Source organism: Triticum urartu, chromosome 3 (assembly GCF_003073215.2).
Source record: "Triticum urartu cultivar G1812 chromosome 3, Tu2.1, whole genome shotgun sequence".
Classification (NCBI taxonomy): domain Eukaryota; kingdom Viridiplantae; phylum Streptophyta; class Magnoliopsida; order Poales; family Poaceae; genus Triticum; species Triticum urartu.
This window is the reverse complement of record NC_053024.1, coordinates 542,708,705-542,732,177: the sequence shown is the minus strand read 5'-3', so window position 1 is coordinate 542,732,177 and position 23,473 is coordinate 542,708,705.

Genomic DNA, 23,473 nt, shown 5'->3' with positions numbered 1-23,473 from the left:
GGATATGCATGTGTAGATTGTATTGGTGCCATTTAACTTGTGCTAAAATCTTCCTAAGTTTCAAGAAAATGAAAAATTGCACCTTTGCCTTGTTAAGTGTCTATTCATTATAACCCACAAGTATAGGAGACCGCGACAGTCTTCGAGGGTAGTATTTCACCCAAATTTATTGATTCGACACAAGGGGGGCCAAAGAATATTTATGAGCCTTAGCAGTTGAGTTTTAAATTCAACCACACCTAGAGAACTAAATATCTGCAGCAAAGTATTTAGTAGCACAGTAGTATGATTGTGTGATAGTAGCGGTAACTAAATATATGCTATGGATTATATCAGGGGGGGGGGGTATAAGTCATGGAGAAGTTAGAATATGGTATGTACTATGCAATAATAAAATATGAATGGGTTGGCAATAGTACATAAAGTTTATGATTTGCTTGTTATACTAACGGATCTCACAAGGTTTCTGTTGAGTTTTGTGTGCTGAAGTTGAAGTTTTCAAGTTTTGGGTGAGATCACGATGGATGAAGGAATAAGGAGCGGAAATACCCTAAGCTTGGGGATGACCAAGGCACCCCAAGGTAACATTCAAGGGCAACCAAGCATCTAAGCTTGGGGATGTCCCGGAAGGCATCTCCTCTTTCATCTACAATCCATCAGTATTTTACTTAGAGCTATGTTTTTATTCATCACATGATATGAGTTTTACTTGAAGCGCCATGCATTATATGAGTCTTTGCTTAGTTTGCTTTTTACATCTCCACAATCATTGTTTTCTGCACACACCTTTTGAGAGGGACACACATTTATTCGTGAATTGTTAGAATAATCTATGTGCTTCACTTATATCTTTTGAGAGTCTAATAAATAGTAATGGCAATATGCACTGGTTATGAAATTGGTCCTAATATGATAGGTATTCAAGAGGGATATAATAAAAAAATTAATGTAGATCACTGAACATGATAAATTTGATTCCTTGCAATAGTTTTGCGATATATAGATGGTGATATGGTGGTTGTACTAGTGGATAATTGTGGTTTACTAAAAATATTGGCGTTAAGGTTTGTGATTCCTGAATCATGCATGTATAGTCTCTCGTTATGCTAAGAAGATGGAGCACGATTTATTGTTGAGCGTCTTCCTTTGCGTGAAGGTCGGGGGCGCGTGATGGTTAACTCCTACCAACCCCCCCTAGGGGCATACGTAGTAGTACTTTGCTTCGGGGGCTAATAGACTTTCGCAATAAGTATGCGAGTTCTTTATGACTAATGCGAGTCCATGTATTATACACACTCTCACCATTCCGCAATTTGCCAGCCTCCCATGCATTGCCCTTTCTCACCTCAAGAGTCGGTGCAAACTTCATCGGTGCATCCAAACCCCGTGATATGATACACTCTATCACACATAAGCCTCCTTATATCATCCTCAAAACAGCTACCCTACCTACCTATCATGGCATTTCCATAGCCATTCCGAGATATATTGCCATGCAACTTCCACCGTTCCATTATTATGACATACACCTTCATTGTCATATTGCTTTGCACGATCATATAGCTGACATAGTATTTGTGGCCCAGCCACCGTTCATCATTCTGAGATATATGATTTAGTTTTATCGAGATGTAATATTGAGTTTTAAGTAAATAGAAGTGTGATGATCATCAGTATTAGAGCATTGTCCGAGTGAGGAAATAAAAAAAGAGGCCAGAAAGAGCTCAACAACAACAACAAAATGAGAGAGAAAGAGAGAAGGGGCAATGTTACTATCATTTTCCACACTTGTGCTTGTAGCACCATGTTTTTCATATAGAGAGTCTCCTATGTTGTCACTTTCATATGCTAGTAGGAAATTTTCATTATAGAACTTGTCTTGTACATTCCGATGATGGGCTTCCTCAAATGCCTGAGGTCTTCATGAGCAATTGATACGTCCCAAACGTATCTACTTTTCCAAACACGTTTGCTCTTGTTTTGGACTTTAATTTTCATGATTTGAATGGAACTAACCAAGACTGAAGTTGTTTTCAGCAGAATTGGCATGGTGTTATTTTGTGCAGAAATAAAAATTCTCAGATTGGGCTGAAAATTTACAAAGAATATTTTCAGAATATATATAAAATATTGGCAAAGAGAACTACCAGAGGGGGGCACCCAAGAGCCACAAGCTAAGGGGGCGCGACCACCCTCCCAGGGCATGCCTCCAGGATTGTGGGACCTTGGAGCCTGCGGCAACGCTAATTCCAACTCCATACATACCTATTCATGGAGAGAAAAATCAAAGAGAAGGAATCATGCGTTTTACCATACAGAGCCGACGCCACCTCATGTTCTTCATCGGGATGGCTGATCTGGAGTCTATTCGGGGCTCCGGAGGGTGAAAATCATCGCTGTCATCATCATCAACCCTTCTCCACCAGCAATTCCATGATGCTCACCATCGAGAGTGAGTAATTCCTTCGTAGGCTTGCTGGACAGTGATGGCGTTGGATGAGATTTGTCATGTAATCGAGTCAATTTGTTAGGGCTTGATCCCTAGTATCCACTATGTTCTGAGATTGATGTTGCTATGACTTTGCTATGCTTAATGCTTGTCACTAGGGCCCGAGTGCCATGATTTCAGATCTCAACCCTTTATGTTTTCATGAATATATTTGAGTTCTTGATCATATCTTGCAAGTTGTATGCACCTATTACGTGTTATGATCTGCATACCCAAAGGTGACAATAATTGGGATTCTTTTCGGTGATTACCATAGTTTGAGGAGTTCATTTATTCACTATATGATAATGCTTTGTTCGGTTCTCTATTAAAAGGACGCCCTAATATCCCTTAGATTTCCTTATGGACCCCGCTACCATGGGAGGGTAGGACAAAAGATGTCATGCAAGTTCTTATTATAAGCACGTATGACTATATATGGAATACATGCCTACATTCCATTGATGAATTGGAGCTATTGTGTATCTCTCTAGGTTCTGACTGTTATATGATGAATATCATCCAACATAAATATCAATCACTGATCCAATGCCTACACTTTTTGCATATTGATCTTTGCTAAGTTACTTTCATTGATGCTACCGTTACTATTGTTAATATTACTACTGCTATCAAACTGTCATACTACTGTGCTACGAAACACTTTGCTGTAGATATTTGATTCTCCGGGTGTTGTTGAATTGACAACTCAACTGCTAATACTTGCAAACATTCTTTGTATCCCCTTGTGTCTATCAATAAATTTGGATGAAATACTACCCTCGAAAACTGTTGCGATCCCCTATACTTGTGAGTTATCAAGACCTTTTTTCTGGCGCCATTGCCGGGGAGCTTAGCTCTATTTGCTGAGTCACTTGGGAATTATATCTATTGATCACTATGAATAATATGAAAGATACTAGAACCAAGATCACACCCTCCAAGACGAGGGGAGTTAAGGAACTGCCATCACACTCTGTACTTGATTCACCTTCTGTTTTGAGTAGGCTTGCGACACCAACACCTGCTATTCAATCTGATATGTCACAGGTAATTTATGATGGTACTTCTGCTATGAGTGATGCTATTGATGATGCTAGTACTTGATGGCAGCTGGAACTACGTCGGTATTTCCCCGAAGAGGGAGGGATGATGCAGCACAGCGGCGGTAGGTATTTCCCTTGGTTATGAAACCAAGGTTATCGAACCAGTAGGAGAACCAAGCAACACAATGTAAACAACCCCTGCACACAAATAACAACACCTCGCAACCCGACGTGTTAAAGGGGTTGTCAATCCCTTTCGGGTAACGATGCCAGAAATTGGTGCGTGACGGTAAAAACGTTGCAATAGATTGGATAAATAGATCGCAAATAAAATAAAGTGCAACAAAGTATTTTTGTATTTTTGGTTTAGTAGATCTAAAAATAAAAGCAAGGAAAAAGTAGACCGCAAAGGCAAATATATGAGAAATAAGACCCGGGGGTCGTAGGTTTCACTAGTGGCTTCTCTCGAGAAAAATAGCAAATGGTGGGTGAACAAATTACTGTTGGGCAATTGATAAAACTTCAAATAATTATGACAATATCCAGGCAATGATCATTACATAGGCATCACGTCCAAGATTAATAGACCGACTCCTGCCTGCATCTACTAATATTACTCCACACATCGACCGCTATCCAACATGCATCTAGTGTATTAAGTTAATGGAAAAATGGAGTAATGCAATAAGAACGATGACATGATGTAGACAAGATCCGTTTATCTATATGGCGGTAGATATAGATCTCGTCTTTTTATCCTTAGTAGCAACGATACATACATGTCGGTTCCTTTCTATCACTGGGATCAAGCATCGTAAGATCGAACCCACTATTGGGCACCTCTTCCCATTGCAAGATAAATAGATCGAGTTGGCTAGACAAAACCCAAATATCGGAGAGGAAATACGAGGCTATAAGAGATCATGCATAAAAGAGATCAAAGAAACTCAAATGCTTTCATGGATATAGAAACATAGATCTCATCATAAACTCGAAGTTCATCGATCCCAACAAACACACCGCAAAAGAGTTACATCATATGGATCTCCAAGAGACCATTGTATTGAGGATCAAGAGAGAGAGAGAGAGATGAAGCCATCTAGCTACTAACTACGGACCCCGAAGGTCTACAAAGAACTACTCACTCATCATCAGAGAGGCACCAATGGAAGTGGTGAACCCCTCCGTCATGGTGTCTAGATTGGATCTGGTGTTTCTGGACTCTGCGGTAGTTGGATGAATATTTCGTCGACTCCCCTAGGATTCTGGGATTTTTGGGGTATTTATAGAGCAAAGAGGCGGCGGGGGGGGGGGGGGGGGGTACCCGAGGTGGGCACAACCCACCAGGGCGTGCCAAGTGAAGGAAATATGCCCTAGAGGCAATAATAAAGTTATTATTTATTTCCTTATATCATGATAAATGTTTATTATTCATGCTAGAATTGTATTGACCGGAAACATAATACATGTGTGAATGCATAGACAAACAGAGTGTCACTAGTATGCCTCTACTTGACTAGATCGTTGATCAAAGATGGTTATGTTTCCTAGCCATAGACATGAGTTGTCATTTGATTAATGGATCACATCATTAGGCGAATGATGTGATTGACTTGACCCATTCCGTTAGCTTAGCACTTGATCGTTTAGTATATTGCTATTGCTTTCTTCATGACTTATACATGTTCCTATGACTATGAGATTGTGCAACTCCCGTTTACCGGAGGAACACTTTGTGTGCTACCAAACGTCACAACGTAACTGGGTTATCATAAAGGTGCTCTACAGGTGTCTCCGAAGGTACTTGTTGAGTTGGCGTATTTCGAGATTAGGATTTGTCACTCCGATTGTCGGAGAGGTATATTTGGGCCCTCTCGGTAATGCACATCACTATAAGCCTTGCAAGCAATGTGACTAATGAGTTAGTTGCGGGATGATGCATTACGGAATGAGTAAAGAGACTTTCCAGTAACGAGATTGAACTAGGTATTGAGATACCGACGATCGAATCTCGGGCAAGTAACATACCGATGACAAAGGGAACAAACGTATGTTGTTATGCGGTTTGACCGATAAAGATCAAAGCATATGGTTTTATACAGACTTTTGGAGAAGCCTGTATTTACAAGAAAGTTAGTGGGAGCTCTGTAGCATTTTTAATATTATATGTGGATGACATATTATTGATTGGAAATGATATAGAATTTCTGGATAGCATAAAAGGATACTTGAATAAGAGTTTTTCAATGAAAGACCTTAGTGAAGCTGCTTACATATTGGGCATCAAAATCTATAGAGATAGATCAATACGCTTATTGGACTTTCACAAAGCACATACCTTGACAAAGTTTTGAAAAAGTTCAAAATGGATCAGGCAAAGAAAGGGTTCTTACCTGTATTACAAGGTGTGAAGTTGAGTAAGACTCAATGCCCGACCACTGCAGAAGATAGAGAGAAAATGAAAGATGTTCCCTATGCTTCAGCCATAGGCTCTATCATGTATGCAATGCTGTGTACCAGACCTGATGTGTGCCTTGCTACTAGTTTAGCAGGGAGGTACCAAAGTAATCCAGGAGTGGATCACTGGACTGCGGTCAAGAACATCCTAAAGTACCTGAAAAGGACTAAGGATATGTTTCTTGTTTATGGAGGTGACAAAGAGCTCATCGTAAATGGTTACGTTGATGCAAGCTTTGACACCGATCCAGACGATTCTAAATCGCAAACTGGATACGTGTTTATATTAAACGGTGGAGCTGTCAGTTGGATCAGTTCTAAATAGAGTGTCGTGGCGGGATCTACATGTGAAGCGGAGTACATTGCTGCTTCGGAAGCAGCAAATGAAGGAGTCTGGATGAAGGAGTTCATATCCGATCTAGGTGTCATACCTAGTGCATCAGGTTCAATGAAAATCTTTTGTGACAATACTGGTGCAATTGCCTTGGCAAAGGAATCCAGATTTCACAAGAGAACCAAGCACATCAAGAGACGCTTCAACTCCATCCGGGATCAAGTCTAGGTGGGATACATAGAGATTTGCAAGATACATACGGATCTGAATGTTGCAGACCCATTGACTAAGCTCTTCCACGAGCAAAACATGATCAGCACCAACGCTCCATGGGTGTTAGAATCATTAATGTGTAATCTAGATTATTGACTCTAGTGCAAGTGGGAGACTGAAGGAAATATGCCCTAGAGGCAATAATAAAGTTATTATTTATTTCCTTATATCATGATAAATGTTTATTATTCATGCTAGAATTGTATTAACCGGAAACATAATACATGTGTGAATACATAGACAAACAGAGTGTCACTAGTATGCCTCTACTTGAATAGCTCGTTGATCAAAGATGGTTATGTTTCCTAGCCATAGACATGAGTTGTCATTTGACTAACGGGATCACATCATTAGGAGAATGATGTGATTGACTTGACCCATTCCGTTAGCTTAGCACTTGATCGTTTAGTATGTTGCTATTGCTGTCTTCATGACTTATACATGTTCCTATGACTATGAGATTATGCAACTCCCGTTTACCGGAGGAACACTTTGTGTGCTACCAAACGTCACAACGTAATTGGGTGATTATAAAGGTGGTATACAGGTGTCTCCGAAGGTACTTGTTGAGTTGGCGCATTTCGAGATTAGGATTTGTCACTCCAATTGTCAGAGAGGTATCTCTGGGCCCTCTCGGTAATGCACATCACTATAAGCCTTGCAAGCAATGTGACTAATGAGTTAGTTGCAGGATGATGCATTACGGAATGAGTAAAGAGACTTGACGGTAACGAGATTGAACTAGGTATTGAGATACCGACGATCGAATCTCGGGAAAGTAACATACCGATGACAAAGGGAACAAACGTATGTTGTTATGCGGTTTGACCGATAAAGATCTTCGTAGAATATGTAGGAACCAATATGAGCATCCAGGTTCCGCTATTGGTTATTGACCGGAGACGTGTCTCGGTCATGTCTACATAGTTCTCGAACCCGTAGGGTCCGCACGCTTAAAGTTTGGTGACGATCAGTATTATGATTTTTTGTGTTTTGATGTACCGAAGGTAGTTCGGAGTCCCGGACATGATCACGGCCATGACAAGGAGTCTCAAAATGGTCGATACGTAAAGATCAATATGTTGGACGACTATATTCGGACACCGCAAGTGTTCCGAGTGGTTTTGGATAAAAATCGGAGTACAGGGGGGTTACCGGAATCCCCCGAGGAGTTAATTGGGCCTCATGGGCCTTAGTGGGAGAAGAGGAGGGGCGGCCAGGGCAGCGGCGCGCCCCCTCCCCCTCTAGTCCGAATTGGACAAGGAGGGGGGCGGCGTCCCCCTTTTTCCTTCTCCTCCTCTCTCCCTTCCTTCCCTCTCCTACTCCAACAAGGAAAAGGAGGAGTCCTAGTCCCGGTGGGAGTAGGACTCCCCCCTGGCGCACCCTCCTCCTGGCCGGCCGCCTCCCCCCTTGCTCCTTTATATATGGGGGAAGGGGGGCACCCTAGAACACACAAGTTGATCTGTTGATCTATTCCAGCCGTGTGCGGTGCCCCCCTCCACCATATTCGACCTCGGTTATATTGTAGCGGTGCTTAGGCGAAGCCCTGCGTTGGTAGCAACATCATCACCGTCATCACGCCGTGGTGCTGACAGAACTCTCCTGTGAAGCTCTGCTGGATCGAAGTTCATGGGACGTCATCGAGTTGAACGTGTGCTGAACTCGGAGGTGCCGTACGTTCGGTACTTGGATCGGTCGGATCGTGAAGACGCACGACTATATCAACCGCATTGTGCTAATGCTTCCGCTTTCGGTCTACGAGGGTACGTAGACACACTCTCCCCTCTCGTTGCTATGCATCACCATGATCCTGAGTGTGTGTAGGATTTTGTTTTGAAATTACTACATTCCCCAACACCAGGGCCTCCTGGCGTGCCCTGGTGGGTTGTCCCCTCCTCGGGACTCCCTCCAGGGCAACCAGGGCCCATCTGCTTCCTTTTGGCCCATAAAAAATCAACGTAAAGTTTCGTGCCATTTGGACTCCGTTTGATATTGATTTCCTGCGATGTAAAAAACATAGAAAAAACAGGAACTGACACTGGGCACTATGTTAATAGGTTAGTACCAAGAAATGATATAAAATGATTATAAAACATCTAAGATTGATAATAAAACAGCATGGAACAATAAAAATTATAGATACATTGGAGACGTATCAGCATCCCCAAGCTTAACTCCTACTCGTTCTCGAGTAGGTAAGTGATAAAAACAGAATTTTTGATGTGGAGTGCTGTTCATCAAGTCATATCATATTATTTTCTTTATAGCATGGACATTTGGACTTTTATGTGATTCAAAGCAATAGTCTAGTTTTGACATAATAATTTAGACACTCAAGCATATCAACAAGCAACCATGTCTTTCAAAATATCAATGCTAAAATAAGTTATCCCTAGCCCATCATGCTCAAACATCGATCCATTCATGAAACACACTCGAATATTAACTACACCCAATACTTGAGCACGATCATATTGCCTCCTACTTGCATTGGTGCTTTTATGAGAGAAGATGGAGACTCAAATTTCAAAATTAAAATTTCATAAAGTAAAAGAAAGGCCCTTCGCAGAGGGAAGTAGGGAATTGTAGAGGTGCGAGAGCTCAAAGCGAAAAATTTGAGATAAAAACATTTTGGGAGGTGTATCCATCCCAACAACGAAAACGACTTAGAGTTTTGAAAACTTTCCATGGTAGATATGTCATAAGCGATTCCCAAACAGAAAATAAAGTTTATTCCTTTTTCCACCATAACTTTCACTTTCCATGGCTGGCCGTATCCACGGGTGCCCTCCATACCAACAAGTGAATAAACACTCATCTTGGGAATAACACATCTAGCATGGAAAATATTAGCCACCCTCACCGCTCCGCGAGCGAAACAAACACACAAAAGAGAGGTTTATTTTGAAAATTAGAGATGGCACATGCAAATTTGCTTAGAACGGCAAAAGAATACTGCATATAGGTAGATATAGTGGACTCATGTGGCAAAACTGGTTTAAAGGATTTTGGATGCACAAGTAGAAGTCATACTTAGTGCAAAATGAAGGCTAGCAAAAGATTGGGAAGCGACCAACCAAGAAATGAATAATCTCATAAGCAAGCATTAAGCATAATTAACACCGAATAATGCACCACAAGTAGGATATAATTTTTATTGCCTGACTATTGACTTTCGTACTTGCATACGGAATCACAAACCATAACACCCATATTCTTACTAGAGCACAATTACTCATCAACATAAACTCACATATCACATCATCATATCTCAAAACTATTACTAAGAATCGAGTTTATTTTGTCCAATGATCTTCATGACATTTTCTTTTACTTTATCCTTCTTGGATATCTATCACTTTGGCACTAATTTTCATGTGTTGCTTTTCATAAGCTCAAACAAATATAAGTGAAGATCATGAGCATAACAAATTTTCTTCAAAAATACTAAGCACACAGTTCTCAAAAAGATATAAGTGAAGCACGAGAGAATTTATTCAAAATTTTACTAACTCTCAAAAAAATCTAAGTGAAGCAAGAGAGCATTTCTTCAAAAATAGTAAGCACACCGTGCTCAAAAAGATATAAGTGAAGCACTAGAGCAAGTCCTAGCTCATAAAAGATTTAAGTGAAGCATAGAGAGCAATTCTAACAAGTCATGACATAATTTTGGCTCTCTCAAATAGGTGCGTCTAGCAAGGATTGATAACTTAAAACACAAAATAAAACAAGCAAAGACACATGTCATACAAGACGCTCCAAGAAAAACACATATCATGTGACGAACAAAAATATAGTCTCGAGTAAAATACCGTTAGTTGTTGGAAGAAAGCGGGGATGCCACTCGGGGGCATCCTCAAGATTAGTTGGTTGATCATTCTTGAATAATAGCTTGGGATGCCTGGGAATCCCCAAGCTTAGGCTCTTACATCCTTCCTTCATCCATCGTAAGATAACCCAAAACTTGAAAACTTCAATCACACAAAACTCAACAAAGCCTTCATGAGATCCGTTAGTATAAGAATAATAAATCACTACTATAAGTGTTGTATCAAACCAATTCATATTTTGTTTTTGTATTATATCTACTGTATTCCAACTTTTATATGGCAAAAACTCATCAAAGAAAACCATAGAGCCATAAAATAAGCACACAACACAAAGAAAACAGAATCTGTCAAAACAGAACAGTCTGTAGCAATCTGACTATTTCGAATACTTCTGTAACTCAAAAAACTCTAAAAAATTAGGACGACCTGAGAAATTTGTATATAGATATACTTCAAGTGGAATCAGTATTTTATCGCTCTCTGGTAAAAAAAATTAATTTTGTGAGTGCAAACTTTTCTGTTTTTTCAGCAAGATCAAACAACTATTGCCCAAGAAGATCCTAAAGGCTTTACTTGGCACAAACACTAACTAAAACATAAAAACACAATCGTAACAGTAGCATAATTGTGCTAAGACTCAAGAATAGGAAGCAAAAAGCAAAAATAAATTTTATGCATTGGGTTGCCTCCCAACAAGCGCTATAGTTTTATGCCCTTAGCTAGGCATAAAGCAAGGATCTAAATTTTGTCATCCTTTTTCTTCTTCATTTTCTTGGGGGTATTTTTATCAAGAGGTTTTGTAAGCACAACATAAAACATATTATCCATAGAAACTTTAGCATTCCTTAGTTGATTTTCATCATAACACCTTTGATTTCCCGCTACAATCCAAGAATAGTGTTGATTAACATTATTAAAAACTTGTTGGATTATATCTAGAAAGGGGACCTATTTTTTAAGATTCTCATCAAAGATCTTATTATCCCCAAGAAAATGCCTTAATGCATAGTCACTATTGTAAAGAATTTCGTCTATCATGGGTTTTTCACGATTCATACCATAAAAATCAAAGATTTCCCTAGCTTCCTGAATTATGTAGTCAAACTCGTTCATAAGAACGAGAGTGACCAACTTTTTGGCTCTAGGATTCTTTATTTCGGGAAGCTCAAAAAACAATCTTTGCACACTAGGATAAGTGAGGATAAATTTGCTTTCAAGTTTCAGAACTAGTGCTGAAATAGCATCCGCATATATAGCCTCCACACAAAATCTAACCGTTACACACATTTGAGCCAACTCGGTCAGACCGAATATATGAACTCGATGAGACCGATTCAGTTCAAAATGTGAATGTTAGGCTTTTTGGTGGGACCAACATGATCAACTCAGTGAGACCGATGAGCTAGGGTTTGGGCAAACCTCATCTCGATTTGACCGATTACATGAACTCGGTGAGACCGATTTCAGTAATAGGCAAACAGAGAGTTGGTCAGGAAAACTTGGTGGGACCGATCGCTCCTTTCGGTGATACCGAAACGTTACGAAGGGAAAACAGAGTGTTTGCACTTCGAACTCGGTGGGACCGATTGCTCATTTCGGTGAGACCTAAACGTTACAAAGGGAAACAGAGAGTTTGCAATCCCATCTCGGTGAGACCGAAATCCCTATCGGTGGGACCGAACTGATTAGGATTTCTGGCTATGGCTATGTCAAGCGAATTTGGTGGCGCCGGATGGATCAAATCGGTGGGGTCAAGTTTGCCTTTAGGTATAGGACATATTTGGATTTGAGAAAGTGGTTGAGGGCTTTGGAGCATATTAGTAAGCATTTTGAGCAAGTAGACAACACCTCATCCCCTTAATAGTATTGGCTTTTCCTATGGACTCAATGTGATCTTGGATCACTAAAATAGAAATGAAGAGTCTTGAGTTTTTTCCAATATTTGTCCTTAGTATTTTGAGGGGTCCACATCTCTAGTCCATACCATGCCAATCATTGAACTTTCTAAAACAATCAACTTGAGTGAATATTAGTTCAATGAGCTATATGTTGTTATGAATTACCAAAACCACCCAGGGATTAGTTGCACTTTCACTTTCACTGTACTAAGCGGGAATACTGCTTGTGCATCCAAATCCTTAAACCCAAAGTTATTCCAGATGAGTCCACTATATCTACCTATATGCGGTATTACTCTGCCGTTCCAAGTAAATTTGCATGTGCCACCTATAATCATTTAAATACTCATCCGTTTTGTGTGCCCGTACCGCTCATGGAGAGACAGGGGGCGGTCAGTATCTTCCATGCTAAGCGGGTTATTCTCATGATGGGTGTTTATTAGCTTGTAATTGCACGAGAGAGGCTGGTAATTGGGATGCCCAGTACGATAATCAAAATGAAAAAAATGAAACAAACTCCCCCGAAAAGTTGTTGATATGGAGGGCACCCGTGAATTTGGCTAGGCATGGCTTGTCTTTGTTGGTTGACGAGGAGTAAACTTTACCTTTCCGCTTGGGAACCGCCGATAGTGTGTTTAATATGGGAGATATTGAAAACTCTCAGTCGTAACATTGACAAGAAAAGCATACCTCTCAAAATTATATTCATCTATATTTTAAACTTGAGTTCTCGCACCTCTGCAAATCCCTACTTCCCTTTGCGAAGGGCCTATCTCTTTACTTCCATGCTATTTACTTTTATTATTGAGTCATCACCTTCTCATTCAAGCACCAATTAGAGAGCACTATTCTCATTCTTATGCATTGAGTATAGTTAATGTTGAGTGTGACACGACTGGATCTCTTTTACCATGAATTAAAATGTTTAGTCATTTCTTGAACTTTAGGGGTGCTCTGAATTTATGTTTTGCGGTCTCAAAAAGGGCTAGCGAGATACCATGTGATGCCCCACAAGTATAGGGGATCTATCGTAGTCCTTTAGAAAAGTAAGAGTGTCGAACCCAACGAGGAGCAGAAGGAAATGACAAGCAGTTTTCAGTAAGGTACTCTCTGCAAGCACTAAAATTATCGGTAACAAATAGTTTTGTGATAAGGTAATTCATAACAGGTAACAAGTAAAAAAGTAAACAAGGTGCAGCAAGGTGGCCAAATCCTTTTTGTAGCAAAGGACAAGCCTGGACAAACTCTTATATAAAGGAAAGCGCTCTCGAGGACACATGGCAATTATCGTCAAGCTAGTTTTCATCATGCTCATATGATTCGCGTTCGTTACTTTGATAATTTGATATGTGGGTGGACCGGTGCTTGGGTACTTCCCTTCCTTGGACAAGCATCCCACTTATGATTAACCCCCCTCGCAAGCATTCGCAACTATGAAAGAAGAATTAAGGTAAACCTAACCATAGCATGAAACATATGGATCCAAATCAGCCCCTTACGAAGCAACGCATAAACTAGGGTTTAAGCTTCTGTCACTCTAGCAACCCATCATCTACTTATTACTTCCCAATGCCTTCCCCTAGGCCCAAACAATGGTGAATTGTCATGTAGTCGACGTTCACATAACACCACTAGAGAAAAGATAACATACATCTCATCAAAATATTGAACGAATACCAAATTCACATGACTACTTGTAACAAGAATTCTCCCATGTCCTCAGGAACAAATGTAACTACTCACAAATCATATTCATGTTCAGAATCAGAGGGGTATTAATGTGCATAAAGGATCTGAACATATAATCTTCTACCGAATAAACCAACTAGCATCAACTACAAGGAGTAATCAACACTACTAGCAAGCCACATGTACCAATCTGAGGTTTTGAGACAAAGATCGGATACAAGAGATGAACAAGGGTTTGAGAGGAGATGGTGCTGGTGAAGATGTTGATGGAGATTGACCCCCTCCCGATGAGAGGATCGATGGTGATGACGATGGTGATGATTTCCCCCTCCCAGAGGGATGTTTCCCTGGCAGAACAGCTCCACCGGAGCCCTAGACTGGTTCCGCCTCGAGACGGTGGCGCTTCGTCCCGAAAGCTTCCTTCTGATTTTTCCAGGGCAAAAGACACCTTATACCAGAAGATGGGCATTGCCGCACGAGGCAGGGGCGCGCCCAGGGGGTAGGGTGCGCCCTCCACCCTCGTGGACAGTGGGTGGCCCCCCTCTGGTGCTTTCTTCGCCCAATATTTTTAATATATTCCAAAACTGACTTTCGGGGAGTTTCAGGACTTTTGGAGTTGTGCAGAATAGGTCTATAATATTTGCTCCTTTTCCAGTCCAGAATTCCAGCTGCTGGCATTTGCTACGTCTTGAGCTTGCGTTGGTTTTCCCCGAAGAGGAAGGGATGATGCAGCAGAGTAGCGTAAGTATTTCCCTCAGTTTTTGAGAACCAAGGTATCAATCCAGTAGGAGGTCACGCTCAAGTCCCTCGTACCTGCACAAAGCGATAGCTACTCGCAACCAACGCGATTAGGGGTTGTCAATCCCTTCATAGTCACTTACGAGAGTGAGATCTGATAGATATAATATTTTTGGTATTTTTGGTATAAAGATGCAAAGTAAAAAGTAAAAGCAAAGTAAAAAGCAAAGCAAGATTAAAGTAATGGAGATTGATATGATGAGAATAGACCCGGGGGCCATAGGTTTCACTAGTGGCTTCTCTCAAGAGCATAAGTATTCTACGGTGGGTGAACAAATTACTGTTGAGCAATTGACAGAATTGAGCATAGTTATGAGAATATCTAGGCATGATCATGTATATAGGCATCACGTCCATGACAAGTAGATCGAAACGATTCTGCATCTACTACTATTAATCCACTCATCGACCGCTATCCAGCATGCATCTAGAGTATTAAGTTAAAAACAGAGTAACGCCCTAAGCAAGATGACATGATGTAGAGAGATAAATTCATGCAATATGAAATAAACCCCATCTTGTTATCCTCGATGGCAACGATACAATACGTGCCTTGCTGCCCCTTCTGTCACTGGGTAAGGACACCACAAGATCGAACCCAAAGCTAAGCACTTCTCCCATGGCAAGAACTACCAATCTAGTTGGCCAAACCAAATGATAATTCGAAGAGACTTGCAAAGATAACCAATTCATACATAAAAGAATTCAGAGAAGATTCAAATATTATCATAGATAGACTTGATCATAAACCCACAATTCATCGGTCTCAACAAACAACATCGCAAAAAGAAGATTACATCGAATAGATCTCCACAAGAGAGGGGGAGAACTTTGTATTGAGATTCAAAGAAGAGAAGAAGCCATCTAGCTACTAACTATGGACCCGAAGGTCTGAGGTAAACTACTCACACTTCATCGGAGAGGCTATGATGATGTAGAAGCCCTCCGTGATGACGGCCTCCTTCCGGCGAAGCTCCGGAACAGGCCCCAAGATGGGATCTCGTGGATACAGAAAGTTGCGGCGGTGGAATTAGGTTTTTGGCTCCTGTTCTAATTGTTTGGGGGTACGTGTGTATATATAGGAGGAAGAAGTACGTCGGAGGAGCAACGAGGGGCCCACGAGGCAGGGGGGCGCGCCCTAGGGGGGGTGCCCCCACCCTCGTGACCGCCTCTTTTGTTCCTTGGAGCAGGGTCCAAGTCTCCTGGATCACGTTCGGTGAGAAAATCACATTCCCGAAGATTTTATTCCGTTTGGACTGTGTTTGATATTCTGTTTCTCCGAAACACTGAAATAGGCAAAAAACAACAATTCTGGGCTGGGCCTCCGGTTAATAAGTTAGTCCCAAAAATAATATAAAAGTGGAAAATAAAGCCCAATATAGTCCAAAACAGTAGATAATATATCATGGAGCAATCAAAAATTATAGATACGTTGGAGACGTATCAGGCATCCCCAAGCTTAATTCCTGCTCGTCCTCGAGTAGGTAAATGATAAAAGAGAATTTTTGATGCGGAGTGCTACTTGGCATAATTTCAATGCAAATCTTCTTAATTGTGGTATGAATATTCAGATTAGAAAGATTCAAGACAAAAGTTTATATTGACATAAAAAATAATAATATTTCAAGCATACTAACAAAGCAATTATGTCTTCTAAAAATAACATGGCCAAAGAAAGTTATCCCTACAAAATCATATAGTCTGGCTATGCTCCATCTTCACCACACAAAGTATTTAAATCATGCACAACCCCGATGACAAGCCAAGCAATTGTTTCATACTCTAACTTTTTCAAAACTTTTTCAATCTTCATGCAATACATGAGTGTGAGCCATGGATATAGCACTATAGGTGGAATAGAAGGGTGGTTGTGGAGAAGACAAAAAGGAGGGGAAGATAGTCTCACATCAACTAGGCGTATCAACGGGCTATGGAGATGCCCATCAATAGATATCAATGTGAGTGAGTAGGGATTGCCATGCAATGGATGCACTAGAGCTATAAACGTATGAAAGCTCAACAAAAGAAACTAAGTGGGTGTGCATCCAACTTGCTTGCTCACGAAGACCTAGGGCAATTTTGAGGAAGCCCATCATTGGAATATACAAGCCAAGTTCTATAATGAAAAATTCCCACTAGTATATGAAAGTGACAACATATGAGACTCTCTATATGAAGGACATGGTGCTACTTTGAAGCACAATATATGAGACTCGCTATGTCATGGTGCTACTTTGAAGCACAAGTGTGGAAAAAAGGATAGTAGCATTGACCCTTTTTATTTTTTTGGGCCTTTTTTTCTTTGGCCTTTTTTTTCTTTGGGACAATGCTCTATTGAATGATGATCATCACACTTTTATTTATTTACAACTCAATGATTACAACTCGATTCTAAAACAAAGTATGACTCTATATGGATGCCTCCGGCGGTGTACCGGGATATGCAAAGAATTAAGAGTGACAAGTATGAAAAAATTATGAATGGTGGCTTTGCCACAAATACTATGTCAACTACATGATCATGCTAAGCAATATGACAATGATGAATGTGTCATGATGAACTAGATGGTGGAAAGTTGCATGGCAATATATCTCGAAATGGCTATGGAAATGGCATAATAGGTAGGTATGGTGCCTGTTTTGAGGAAGGTATATGGTAGGTGTATGATATCGGCGAAAGGTGCGCGGTATTAGAGAGGCTAGCAAAGGTGGAAGGGTGAGACTGTGTATAATCCATGGACTCAACATTAGTCATAAAGAACTCATATACTTATTGCAAAAATCTAGAAGTTATCAAAGCAAAGTATTACGCGCATGCTCCTAGGGGGATAGATTGGTAGGAAAAGACCATCGCTCGTCCCCGACCGCCACTCATAAGGAAGACAATCAATAAATAAATCATCTCCGACTTCGTCACATAACGGTTCACCATACGTGCATGCTACGGGAATCACAAACTTTAACACAAGAATTCTTTAAATTCACAACTACTCAACCAGCATGACTTTAATATTATCACCTCCATATCTCAAAACAATTATCATGCTTCAATATTTTCTTAGTATTCAACACACTCAAAAGAAAGTTTCACAAATCTTGAATACCAAGCATATTATTATTAAGCAAATTACCATGCTAATAAGAGACTCTCAAAATAATTTAAGTGAAGCATGAGAGATCAATAGTTTCTTTAAAACAAATCCACCACCGTGCTCTAAAAGATCTAAGTGAGGCACATAGAGCAAAATTATAACGCTCAAAAGATATAAGTGAAGCACATAGAGCAAAACTACTTAGCTCAAAAGATATAAGTGAAGCACATAGAGCAAAATTATAATGCTCAAACGATATAAGTGAAGCACATAGAGTATTCTATCAAATTTTAATTCATGTATGGATCTCTCAAAAGCTGTGTACAGCAAGGATTATTGTGGCATACTAAGACACAAAGACACAAATAATACAAGACGCTCCAAGCAAAACACATATCATGTTGGTGAATACAAATATAGCTCCAAGTAAATTACCTATGGAAGTGGACGAAAGAGGGGATGCCTTCCGGGGCATCCCCAAGCTTTGACTTTTTGGTGTCCTTGGATTATCTTGGGGGTGCCATGGGCATACCCAAGCTTAGGCTCTTTCCACTCCTTGTTCCATGATCCATCAAAAGAATTCACCCAAAACTTGAAAACTTCACAACACAAAACTCAAAATAGAAAACTCGTGAGCTCCGTTAGCGAAAGAAAACAAAAGACAACTTAAAGGTACTGTAATGAACTCATTATTTATTTATATTGGTGTTAAACCTACTGTATTCCAACTTCTCTATGGATTATAAACTATTTTACTAGCCATAGATTCATCAAAATAAGCAAACAACACACGAAAAACAGAATCTGTCAAAAACAGAACAGTCTGTAGTAATCTGTAGCTAGCGCAAGATCTGGAACCCCAAAAATTCTAAAATAAATTTCTTGACGTTAATAATTTATCTATTAATAATCTTCAAAAATAATTAACTAAATATCACTCTTCAAATAAAAATGACAGCAGTTCTCGTGAGCGCTAATGTTTCTGTTTTTTACAGCAAGTTCAACAAGACTTTCCCCAAGTCTTCCCAACGGTTCTACTTGGCACAAACACTAATTAAAACACAAAACCACATCCAAACAGAAGGTATATGGGTTATTTATTCAATGACAGAAAGGAAATATATTGGATTGTCTCCCAACAAGCGCTTTTCTTTTAAAGCCTTTTAGCTAGGCAATGATAATTTTAATGATGCTCACATGAAAGACAAGAATTGAAGCACAAAGAGAGCATCATAAAACATGTGACAAACACACTTAAGTCTAACATACTTCCTATGCATCGGCATATTATAGGCAAGCAAATTATCATAGCAAGCAAAAACTAGCATATGCAAGGAAGCGGAAGGGAACAATAGCAATCTCAACATAATGAGATGTAATTTAGTAACATGAAAATTTCCATAACCATATTTTCCTCTCTCATAATAATTACATGTAGGATCATAAGAAAATTCAACAATATAGCTATCACGTAACATATTCTCAACACGATCCACATGCATGCGAAGTTGACACTCTTCCAAAATAGTGGGATTATCATTAACTAAAGTCATGATTTCTCCAAGCCCACTTTTATCAAAAATTTCATAAGATTGAACATTATCCAAATATGTGGGATCTAAAGTTGACACTCTTCCAAACCCACTTTCAATAATATTGCAAACACTATTATCAATCTCATATTCATCATGGGGTTTAAATAAATTTTCAAGATCATAAGAAGAATCACCCCAATCATAATCATTGCAACAAGTAGTAGACATAGCAAAACTAGGATCCCCAAGACTAGGGTTTTGCATCTTATCACAATTGACATCAAGAGAATTTATAATAAAATAATTGCAATCATGCTTTTTATACAAAGATCTATCATGAGTCACTTCATAAAGCACTTCATCACGATTTTCAGATTTACGGATTTCAGGCAAAAGCTTATAAAGATAATCTAGTGCATCCAAATCACTAGGAATTGGTTCATCATAATTGGATCCCTTAAAAAGATTGGCAAGCGGATGAGGATCCATAGATTTTAAGTTCTCTATTTAGTAATAAATAAACAACTATTCCAACCATACGAGCAAACAAGAAACGGGCAAAAAGAGGCAAATAGAGAAAGTGGATAGAGAGAGAGAGGGCGAATAAAACGGCAAGGGTGAAGTGGGGGAGAGGAAAACGAGAGGCAAATGGCAAATAATGTAATGCGAGAGATAGGGATTGTGATGGGTACTTGGTATGTTGACTTTTTGCGTAGATTCCCTGGCAACGGCACCAGAAATCCTTCTTGCTACGTCTTGAGCTTGCGTTGGTTTTCCCCGAAGAGGAAGGGATGATGCAACAGAGTAGCGTAAGTATTTCCCTCAGTTTTTGAGAACCAAGGTATCAATCCAGTAGGAGGCCACGCTCAAGTCCCTCGTACCTGCACAAAGCATAACTACTCGCAACCAACACGATTAGGGGTTGTCAATCCCTTCACGGTCACTTACGAGAGTGAGATCTGATAGATATAATATTTTTTGTATTTTTGGTATAAAGATGCAAAGTAAAAAGTAAAAGCAAAGTAAAAAAGCAAAGAAAGATTAAAGTAATGGAGATTGATATGATGAGAATAGACCCGGGGGCCATAGGTTTCACTAGTGGCTTCTCTCAAGAGCATAAGTATTCTACGGTGGGTGAATAAATTACTATTGAGCAATTGACAGAATTGAGCATAGTTATGAGAATATCTAGGCATGATCATGTATATAGGCATCACGTCTGTGACAAGTAGATCGAAACGATTCTGCATCTACTACTATTACTCCACTCATCGACTGCTATCCAACATGCATCTAGAGTATTAAGTTAAAAATAGAGTAACACCTTAAGCAAGATGACATGATGTAGAGATATAAATTCATGCAATATGAAATAAACCCCATCTTGTTATCCTTGATGGCAACGATAGTATACGTGCCTTGCTTCCCCTTCTATCACTGGGTAAGGACACCGCAAGATCGAACCCAAAGCTAAGCACTTCTCCCATGGCAAGAACTACCAATCTAGTTGGCCAAACTAAACGGATAATTCGAAGAGACTTGCAAAGATAACCAATCAGCATAAAAGAATTCAGAGAAGATTCAATATTATTCATAGATAGAACTTGATCATAAACCCACATTCATCGGTCCAACAAACACACCGCAAAAAGAAGATTATATCGAATTAGATCTCCACAAGAGAGGGGGAGACCTTTGTATTGAGATTCAAAGAGAGAGAAGAAGCCATCTAGCTACTAACTATGGACCCGAAGGTCTGAGCGTAACTACTCACACTTCATCGGAGAGGCTAGATGATGATGTAGAAGCCCTCCGTGATGACGGCCCTCTTCCGGCGGAGCTCCGGAACAGGCCCCAAGATGGGATCTCGTGGATACAGAAAGTTGCGGGTGGAATTAGGTTTTTGGCTCCTGTTCTGATTGTTTGGGGGTACGTGTGTATATATAGGAGGAAGAAGTACGCCGGAGGAGCAACGAGGGGCCCACGAGGTAGGGGGGCGCGCCCTAGGAGGGGGGCGCCCCCCACCCTCGTGACCGTCTCTTTTGTTCCTTGGAGCAGGGTCCAAGTCTCCTGGATCACGTTCGGTGAGAAAATCACGTTCCCAAAGATTTTATTCCATTTGGACTCCGTTTGATATTCTGTTTCTCCGAAACACTGAAATAGGCAAAAAACAACAATTCTGGCTGGGCCTCCGGTTAATAGGTTAGTCCTAGAAATAATATAAAAGTGGAAAATAAAGCCCAATATAGTCCAAAACAGTAGATAATATAGCATGGAGTAATCAAAAATTATAGATACGTTGGAGACGTATCAGCATTCTCCCTCTTCATGTAAACCTTGTAAAATAAGAGAGAAAAGGCATAAGTATTGTGACATAATGTGTAATGGATGTATCAACTAATATCGATATGAAAGCATGATGCAAAATGGATGTATCAACTCCCCCAAGCTTAGACCTCGCTTGTCCTCAAGCGGAAGCCGATATCGAAAAATATGTCCACATGTTTAGAGATAGAGGTGTCGATAAAATAAAATATGGACATGAGGGCATCATGATTATTCTTAGAATAGCAACACATATATATATATATGTGTGTATATATATAGTCATATGATTTCTTATGCTAAAGTAACAATCTATTCACAATGTCAAGTATGAGTCAGAAACTTCATTGAAAAACTATCAAGCTATAATCTCAGTCATTGAAGCAATTGCAATTTATCATAACATCGGAAAGAGTCAATATAAGAGCTTTTCAGCAAGTCCACATACTCAACTATCATTTAGTCTTTCACAATTGCTAACACTCACGCAATACTTATGGGTATGAAGTTTTAATCGGACACAGAGAAAGATAGGGGCTTATAGTTTTGCCTCCCAACCTTTTACCTCAAGGGTAACGTCAACTATAATTCTTTATGAAAACCCACATCCAATTATATATATATATATGTATATTAGGATCTTTCCAACACATAGTGCTTGCCAACGGATAAAGTGTAAAAAGGAAAGGTGAAGATCACCATGACTTTTGTATAAGGTATAAGACAAAAATAAAAGATAGGGCCTTCGCAGAGGGAAGCAGAGGTTGTCATGTGCTTTTATGGTTGGATGCACAAAATCTTAATGCAAAAGAACGTCACTTTATACTGCCACTTTGTAAGTGCATCTAGTGCCACCCTTAGTTGGTTTTGGAGTATTGATGCCAAACTTGGTTGAGAGACTAATGTGTTTGTGAGAATTGCAGGATAACACAGGTAGTAGTCCCATACTGATTCGGTTTACCTACCAGATATGACCCCTAAAAATGTATGAAGGCATTGAAGACAATGGTGGTGTGTGAAGATATTCACAGTGAAGATTATGACATGAGAAGACATCGCATGAAGGCTATGGAGTGTGAAGACCTAGTTGTTTCATAGTTTCCTTTTCTTCTATGTTGAGTCATAGGAACCACCGTACTGTTAAGTGGGGTCCAAGTGAACAAAGTCAGAGTGACTGATGTGATGCTCAACCAAATCCTATGTCTTCGAGCGAAGACAATGAGAGCAAATCTTATCCAGAGCTGGATGAGTCAGCTTTAATTGTAGCCCAAGTCAAGCAGTCACGTGTGTTTGAAATCTGACCATTGGACACGTGTCAGTTCCTTAGTGACCTAAGGTCATTTCAGACAAATCAGGTCGGGTTGCCTCCTGGCTATAAATAGCCCACCCCCTGCACCATAAATTGGTGGCTGCTTAGAGTTAGTGCAAACTTTTTTCGTTTGAGAGCAACCCACCTCCGAAGCATTTGAGAGAGAGAGATCCTTGCAAGGACAAAGCCCTATACACCCAGAGCCAAAGAGTGTTAGGCATCACTAAAGTCTTTCTGTCTGCGTGGTCTGAAGACTTGTTACACTTGAGGACTGTGAATCCTCCAGCCGGTTAGGCGTCGCGTTCTGAGTGTCCAACAGTCATTATGGATCGCCGGTGAACAAAGTCTGTGAAGGTTTGGAAGTCTACCTTGAAGACTTACCAAAGTGATTGGACGAGG